The sequence below is a fragment of the Hyaena hyaena genome, unplaced genomic scaffold (genome assembly GCF_003009895.1).
Source record: "Hyaena hyaena isolate Hyena2069 unplaced genomic scaffold, ASM300989v1 scaffold_1439, whole genome shotgun sequence".
In the NCBI taxonomy this organism is placed as follows: domain Eukaryota; kingdom Metazoa; phylum Chordata; class Mammalia; order Carnivora; family Hyaenidae; genus Hyaena; species Hyaena hyaena.
Window position 1 is genome coordinate 1 of NW_024082074.1, and position 9,552 is coordinate 9,552.

Below are 9,552 nucleotides of genomic sequence, written 5' to 3' on the forward strand. Positions count from 1 at the left end.
AATATCATATGTTTGCACGTATAGGAGGATTAGGAGGAACTTGACGGAGGAACAAGGGGGAGAAGAAGGGCGGAAATGGTGGGGGAAAGGGAGAGAGGCAAACCATGAGAGACTCTTGAATGCTGACAAAAACTGAGGACTGATGGGTGTGGGGGGGAGGGGAGGATGGGCATGGAGGAGGGCACTTTGGGGATGAGCACTGAGTGTTATGTAGAAACTAATTTGACAATAAACTATTTGTAAAAAAAGAAAAAAAAAAAAAAAACTTATGTTAGCTTAATCATCATATAACCCCAGACAGATGCATCAGGATCCCTGCATCTCTCACTGAGGAGGGGACCGGGCAGGTGTGCCCCTATGCTAACAATTTCATAGCTGCCTCTTCTCTTCTTGATAGGGTGAGAAAATCTGAGAAAAGGAAAGCCAACCTTTGCAGAAAGAAGCCACAGCAGCTTTTCTGGGATTAAAGTAGAACCCTTGTTTTTACCCTGCACCAGTCCTGAATGTGAGTCTATGTTGGGTATGTGAGCTCAATCACTCCCAGTGAGTATGTGTGCAGAGTATGTCCCGGGTGACTCCATGTAGTACATTCTATAAAGTTCCATGGGGTTCCACATCTTGTTTCTTGGCCTTTCGACATGCTGTTTCTTTTACCTAGAACAAACTTTGATCTCCCTTCTTCCCCTCTCCTCACACCCAACACTTTCACCTGGCTGATTTATCACTTAGATGTTAGTTTACACATCGCTGATCGCCCAAGGCTGGGTTAGGCCATCCACCATGTGAGCCCACGTTACTCTGATTGTACCACCCATCACACTATATTTTGATTTCCTATTGCCTTCATTTTCTGAGAAAATATAATTTGAGCGCTTGTGACATAAAGGGGATTGTTTTACTAGATAAGGAAGACATCTTGATGAGCAAAGGGGAAACATGGAGAGGAACATAATAATCCACATATATTCAATCGAACAATGTGTACACTTCTATTAATGAAATTTATAGGGGATAATTAACCATTAGGAGTGATTTGCTTTGGTGCTAATATTTGATGGCTGAAAAGGAGTTTACTAGATACAAAAATAGAAGAGGTGTAAAGAAAGCCTCACAGGTCTAGATGTAAGAATAACAGTGGTGTGCAGAGGTAGCACAAAGAGAAAGAAAAGTACCTGAACAGGCTCTGGGATAGGACCAAATATAGTACCTGAAACCTGAAAGCACCTTACATTCTTGCATATCTATTTTGTTTTTTTTCACTCTCAGTAAAATCATGTTTAGCAGACACAACACATTGTTATTTAATGAACACATGAATAAATGAATGAGCTAGGAAGTGCGTGCCTGAAAAAAGAAGCAGCATTTACAGCCAAAGTTTCCTATGATGGTTAAAAAATGAGAGATTATTTGATTGGTGCTATTGTCATTGGACAAGCTATCTCTCTAAATGTGACATGTCTATTGGTGTACTGTCACTTTATATGGTTGATCTCATTTATGTTCTGTTTTATCATCTAGGCTGTATGTCCTTTGAAAGATAATATCTTTCATTATTTATTTTTGTATTTCCACTAACTAGTACCTAGAACATATAGGGCCCAAGCGCTTACTGAGCCAAATAATATACTTTTTGAGGGCAGAGGTCACTCCTCTTTTGATTACCTATAGCATTTAGGAAAGTGCCTTACATGCAGTAGGTAATCAATAAATATTTGATGAATTAAATTGAAGCTCTTTATTTTACTATATTTACAAATTTCCCACTTCTCTTTTCTCTTCACACCATGGAACCAAAACGCAGGTTAATATAAAGCATCAGTGGTTCTATCCTTTCAACAGTACTTTAACAACATTACCAAGGGACCATGTTCTCCAGTGATTTGGAGTATTAGCTGTTACCAACAGACTGAAGACTGATCCAAAACTTCTGCTCCCAACAAGGCTTTAGGGCCTTTCCTAATGGAAGCTGTGTTCTCAGGGATTTCTATGAGGTCAAAGATCATTTTCTCACTGTAAACACTGATCATTTAAGAAAGATCTCAGCATATTATTCTATTAGGCTAACATTGAAGGCATTACATGTATTGTGCCTCTCTCATACACAAACATGCACACACACAGAACTTTTCTTTTTTTTTTTTTTAGAAATAGTTCTTTTTTTTTTTTAAATATTTTTATTTTATTTCTAGGAGAGAGAGAGAGAATCAGCGTGAGCAGGGGAGGGTCAGAGAGAGAGGGAGTCACAGACTGAAACAGGCTCCAGGCTCTAAGCTGGCAGTCAGCACAGAGCCCGACGCGGGGTTCGAACCCACGAACCGCGAGATCATGACCTAAGTGAAAGTCGGACGCTTAACCGACTAAGCCACCCAGGCGCCCCATGCCAAGAACTTTTCTTCAAGTTACCACATGCATGTCTTTCACCCATATTATATTATTATAATTATATGTTTTATATTATGTTATATATTATTATATATCATATGCATAATATTGTATTACAGTATGACATCCCTGTGTCCCAATAGATCACTAGAATATATGGCAAAATGAATGATTAAATAATGGAAACGTAATAGTATATATGAAATCGGATTCATTCAAAGGCCAAAGCTTTGTGTGCTCTGCACCAAAGTTAAAAAATATCTCAGTACTTTGTCAATATAGAAACTAAACGATATTCTGAGTGCTTCTTAGTTTAGCAAGATGGACATTGACTATAATAAGGAAGAGGAATTTTTTGACAGGACAACTTTCTAAAATCATTTACATGGCTAGAGATTCAGGGTCAGAAAATACGTGGAAAGTGAAGGCTAAGGAAGAAGAGGGGGAATGATAGCCACCTTTCTGCCACAGGAACTGTCCTGGGAGAACACGGCTGCCCACTGCCGCCCGCTGGAACCAATGAGCAGCACTGGGCTCCACCTGCAAACAAGCCTCTCTGAACAAGACGCTGAAGCAGCCACAGGTCAAGAAGCCAAACAAGTACATTTTATAAAACAGAACAAAATGAAAGTAAAGTCTAGTCCACCTCTAATTAGGAAATTATATGGGTCCCCATCACACCCCCTCTAACATTTCCACCAAGGTTTGTTCCAATGCTAACCCCAGGCCAGGAAGAAAAATATATACAGAAACAGACCAGAATAAGTAAATTCAATAAATAATTATTGTGCTTAGCAAAGAATACTAGCATAATAATGTTTAAGGCATACTCTGAGACCTTACATCAAAATAAAATATTATAGCATACAAAAAGTAGTTTTAAACTCAAGAAGTTGAAAAAATGGGGTGAAGTAGATTTCAACTTGTTTTTATAAGCACTCTACAAATAGTTTTACCTGAAATCTTGGTGTGGTTTAAGACATGGGTCATGCTTCTAATAGGAAATTCTTCATCTCAATTGTTCTCTTTTGCTGATCTTGTTGTGTTCTCTTTGCTTTTGTTTTAGTATCTATTATACTGCGTAGGTTAAGTTCTGTTGAAGTTATGAAATCTCAGTGCTATTCTACAATGAAAATTTATTTTCACACACACACACACACACACACACACACCCCTACAGATCTGGAAAACTCCCAAGGCAGCTATGCCACCATGTTTCAGATTTCTGGGCTGCACTAGATTCAAGGTAGCTAGGTAACTGCAAATCATACTAGGCTTCTATGAACCCCGGGACAGAGGAGAAGCTCAAAGACCAGAACACTAGCCATTAAATGCTTCTGCCTAGAAATGACACATATCACTCCTGTTCACATTTCACTGGCCAAAGCAAATCATCCTGTCTTGCATAAATTTAAGAGGGGTGGGAAGTGATATCTTCTATAGCCAGGAAATAAAGAGATCAATATTGCTGAATGTCTACCACAGCATTAAATATTGAGTAGTAAATGTACTAGATTTCTTAAAAAATGTGAAAAATGTAGATTTAAAAAATGGGATGTCACTAAATTTGCCTGCACTGAAAATACTTAGGTTTTTTTAAAAAAAATTCCTTGATAGTTCTTGATCATATACAATGAAAAACTTTTAATGAAGTTTTAGGGGTAGAAAGTTTCTGCTCATTCACAATGCATTTCCATGAAAATTGTACTCACTTCTTCTACTTTAATCAGGGTTGGGGCACCTGAGTGGCTCAGTGAGTTAAGCATCGTACTCTTGATTTTTGCTTAGGGCATGATCTTACTGTTTGTGGGATCGAGCCCCACAGCATGCTCTGCACTGACGGCATGCAATCTGTTTGGAATTATCTCTCTCCCTCTTGGTCTGCTCCTCCCCTGCTTGTGCTCTCTCTTTCTCAAAATAAATAAAACCTTTTAAGAAATTATGGTTCCTTCCTACATGTTGTTATCTGTGCTGTTGCTTCTATAACAAATATCTACAGAACACCTCCCACACACATTAAATTCTATAAACACAAAACTAATCAAACCAAAAACAATAGACAAAATATTATATACTTATTTTAAACCATCTGCTTAATTTAACTTGTTGGAGGCTTAGGAGTGTTCTAAATACATTGTTTTTACTGTGTTCAACACACCAAATGTTATTAGTGCAACAGTTCAACACATTTTAGTGAGTACTTGGTACATAATGTTTTTCAATAAGTATTTAATTATGCACTGGAGATCTTAAGATATGAAAGCCGCACTATTTTGCAATAAAGATGCAAGTCAAAAAGCTGACTCTATGCAGTTCTAGTAGTACCAGTACCTTAACTCAAAGAGAAAACAAATAAATCGTCTGTGTGTGTGTTGCAGAAAAGACATAATCTCTTAAATAAGTGAGGAATTAATAAAAAGAACAAATGAAAAATAACCTCAAAGCTATTGTTACAATGGGAAAGACTTAGTTTAAATACCTCCTCTGTGGAGTTTTTATTTTCTAATGTGAAGAAATACACAATATTAAAATTAAATTTCCAAGGAGCTTTCTTTTCAAGCTAAATATGTAGCTATATATCTAAAAACAACTCATTACAAAGGATCTAAAATTGGGTTAGAAAATATTTAAAAACTATTTTAGTACATACATGTACTATATATGTGAAAGAAAACGAAGACAATTCTTTCAAAGGTTAAAAATAAAGCAAGTTAAAAATTTCAAAGGTTAAAAATTATGCTGCTAGAGAGGAACTCAAAGAGGCCCTACAGTCAGCAGCTTCCATTAGGTATCTACCAATATTCAGTGATATAGAGTTGTAATTTCAAAAATCACTTATGAGATAAGAGATAGGACATTTGAATGGCTGTTGTACTGGAAACCCACCCATAAATCTAGGAGCCATAATGTGCTACATCCTTCATGAAATGAACTAGAAACAAACTGCTACACAACAGAACTCAGCAAGGAAACTTGTCCATGGTAATTTTGTCTCTGGGGGTGTGAGGTTAAGAGATGGGACTGGAATAGTTAGAATAGTCTCTGAAAATTTATAAGTAGGCATCAGTCATTATGTAGTCATTACAGGTCTGAAATTGCAATAACTACATGATGCAAAAAAATGCCAAGGCAAGAAATCAAGATGGTCCAATTATAGAAGAGATTCTATGTGGCTGGCAAAAAGTAAAGCAATTCATCTCTGCGGGAATATACCCTCAATCTAAGCCTCACAACTCTTCACAAATAAAGTTTCAATAAACATAGATTTGAACTAAGAATTTATTTTTAAAAAAGAGCCACAAGATGGTAAAAATACATGAACAAGGATAAATAGAATAAAGAACTAGATTTAGATCCATAAATGTTTCAGATTTTCAGGATGATTAAATGTAGAAAACAAAATAAACATGCTTATGATGTCTAAAAAATAGTAGAGACAGTAAAAATATAATAGACATTGAGCAGGAAGACTTGTAAAAGGACCAAATAAAAATTCTAGAAATTAAAAAAAAAACAATAAAGTGTAAATTTACTCGATGGGAAGAGTTGCAGTCTTCTGGTTTCTGGACCAGAATTTAAGAGGGTTGGAAGTCACATTCCATCCTAACAAGCTGAGCATATTGAAAGCCAATAACTCTCCTTGGATCCATCAGAAAAGTGAGGGCACAGGGCAAATTACTGTATCCCAAATTGGACAGACTGACAAGTAAATGCCCCAAGCAGAAACCCCCACAGGAACCCTGAATTATAACTGATCAATTGCTAGAGTCTCAGGTGAGACAAATCTAAGAAATAAAAACTCCAGGGGGGTACTCAGACATAGGAAGTCTCCACTACTTTTGTGTTTTGTCTCCAGGAGCTCAACCAGATTCTCTTGGTGAATATCAGAGAAAAACCTCCTCACGACTCTGGCAGGAAGAGAGGAAAAGTAATTAGTTTGCAATACACCAGAGAATTTTGTTTTTCTAAACAAGGACTGCCCTCAAGAAAAATAATCTTACCAGAGCCTGTATTATGGGGGTTTTACAAAGACTTAACTATCCTGGGGAAACACCCAACTTCAGCCCAATCTGGGCATCCTGCCCCATGAAAAGGGAAGAAGAAAAACTGAGATACACTTGCAAGGTTCATATTCAGAGACACAGACTTACTAAGAAACTGAAACTTAATCGTAGACTATAGAGTGTCTCCCTCCTTCCCAAACCTTACCAACACCTTGCTAAGGGGCTATTTTTCATGGTCCCTTTTACCCAGTACATCATGTCCAGCTATCAGGTAAAAAATTACAAGGCATACTAAAAGGCAAAAAATATAGTTTGAAGAGATAAAGCAAGCATCAAAATCAGACTCCAATATGGCAGGATGTTGAAATTATCAGATAAGGAATTTAAAGAACTAATTAATATACCAAAGGTTCTAATAAAATAATTACACAGCAGACAGATGGGCAATATAAGCAAAGAGATGAAAATTCTAAGAAAGAACCAAAAAGAAAAGTTAGAGATAAAAAACACTGTTTGGAAATGAAGAATGCTTTGATGGGTTATTGGACTGGGCAAAGAAATGGACAGGATCTCTGAACTTGATATGTCAATAGAAACTTCTGTAACGAAAATTTTAAAAAGAAAAAAAAACTGAAAAAACAACAGAACAAAATTTTTAAAGATTTTGGGACAATTACAAAGAATAAAACATATATGTAAAGGCAATACCAAAAGACAAGAAAGAGAAAGGAATGGAAAAAACATTTGAAGCAATTATGACTGACAATTTCCCCAAATTAATGTTAGACATCGGATGAATCATCCAGGACTCAGAGAATAACACACAGTATAACTTTTTTTAAAATCTAGGCATAACATATTTGAACTGCAGAAAATAAAATATAAAAAAATATATTGAGGGGCACTTGGATGGCTCAGTCAGTTAAGCGTCTGATTTCGGCTCAGGTCATGATCTCACGGTTCGTGGGTTCGAGCCCCGCGTCAGACTCTGTGCTTACGGCGAGGAGCCTGGAGCCTGTTTTGGATTCTGTGTCTCCTTCTCTCTCTGACCCTTCCCTGTTCATGCTGTCTCTCTCTCTCAGAAATAAATAAAACATTAAAAAATATATATATATTGAAAGAAACCACAGCAGAAAAAAATCTTACTGGTAGAGAAACAAATAATTACATCTATTTTTCCCTCAGAAACCATGCAGATGAGAAGATAAGGGAGTGAAATACTTCTAGCATAAGTGAAATAAACCATCGGTCCAAAATTATGTACCCTACAAATTATACTTCAAAAGTGAAGGAGGAGTAAAGAGTTTCTCAGTAAAATTAGGCTCAGTAAAATTGGGATAAAAGTTAAGATAACTTTTATCAATAGACCTTCCTCGAAAACCAGATGTTAAAAGATGTTTTTTGGAGGGAAGGAAAATAACATAGGTAAAAAACTTGGATATACATAGAGAAGAGCATCGGAGAAGGAAGAAATGAAGATAAAATAAAAACTTTTGTTTTTGTTAGTCTTAATTGATCTAAGGGATAATGGTTGTTCAAAATAATAATAGGATTATTTTATTATGAGGTAATAATAAAATAACTCTTCACTAACAACACCTGTGAAGTGTTATAGTGTTATTTGAATATGGACTTGTATTAGCTGTAAATGTATATTGCAAACTCCAGGGAAACCCCTAAACAAAGAAGAAAAAGAAGGAGAAAGAGAAGAAGAAGAGGAGGAGGAGGAAGAAAAAGTAGCAGCAGCAGCAGAAGGAGAAGCAAAATGAAAAGAAAGGAGAGAAATAGAAAATGTTCAGTTAAACTACAGATGGTAGAAAGAGATGAAAAAGACAAAAATAAAAATAATGAACAAGGGCAACAAAGAGAAAACAGTAACAAATATGGTAAATATTAATCCATCTTTACCAATAATCACTTTGTATGTCAGTGGTCTAAATGCACCAATTAAAAGGGACAGATTGTCAGCTAGGATCAAAAAAGAAAAGCCAACTATATGTTGTCTATAAGAAACATACTATAAATATAAAGACACATATAAATTAAAAATAAATGGGAGTGCTTGGGTGGCTCAGTTTGTTAAGTGTCCGACTTTGGCTCAAGTCATGATTTCATGGTTCATGAGTTAAAGCCCTGTGTCAGGCTCTATGATGACAGCTTAGAGGCTGAAGCCTGCTTCAGATTCTGTGTCTCCCTCTCCTTTTGCCTTTCCCCAACTCTCTCTCTCTCCCTCTCTCAAAATAAGTAAACATTAAAAAAATTAAAAAAATAAATGGATGGAGGAAAATATACCATGCTAACATAAATCAAAAGAAAACAGGAGCAGCTGTATTAATTTCAGGCAAATCAGTCTTCAAAGCAAGAAAAAGTATTCAAGGATAAAAAAAGACATTATATTACAATAAAAGAATCAATTCTCCAAGAAGATATAACTTCTTGGGTCCTTAATATGTATGCACCTAACAACAAAGCGTCAAGTTATGTCAGGCAAAAACTCATTAGATTTATGTGGAAAGGTAGATAGACCCTATATCATACTTGGAGACTTCAACAACCTTCTCTCAGAAATGGAGAGATACAGCAGGCAGAATATCAGTAAGGACAAAACTAAACTCAATAACACCATTAATCAACTGGATATAATCTATATCATATACCTATATCATATAGATGATAATCTATAGATTACTTCATCCAACAACAGCAAAATACACATTTTTCTGAAGGTTACATAGACTATTCACCAAGACAGAGCACATTCTGAGACATAAAACAAACTTTAACAAATTAAAAAAAAAAACAATTGAGCAATATCTGCTCTCAGACTGCAACTAGAACTAAACTAGAACAGAACTAAACTAGAAATCAATATCAAAAAGATTGCTTGAAATCTCAGGATATGTGGAAGTTAAACAACACACTTCTAAACAATACATAGGTCAAAGAAGAAATCTCAAGAGAAATTTTAAAATATTTTACACTAAATTAAAATGAAAACACAACTTATGAAAATGTGTGGGATGCAGCTAACGCAGTGCTTAGAGGAAAATTCATAGTATTGAGTGGACATACTAGAAAGGAAGAAAGATTTAGAATTAATAGTCTAAGTGTCTACTTTATAGAACTGGAAAAAGAGGAGCAGATTAAATTCAAAGTAAGCAGGGGA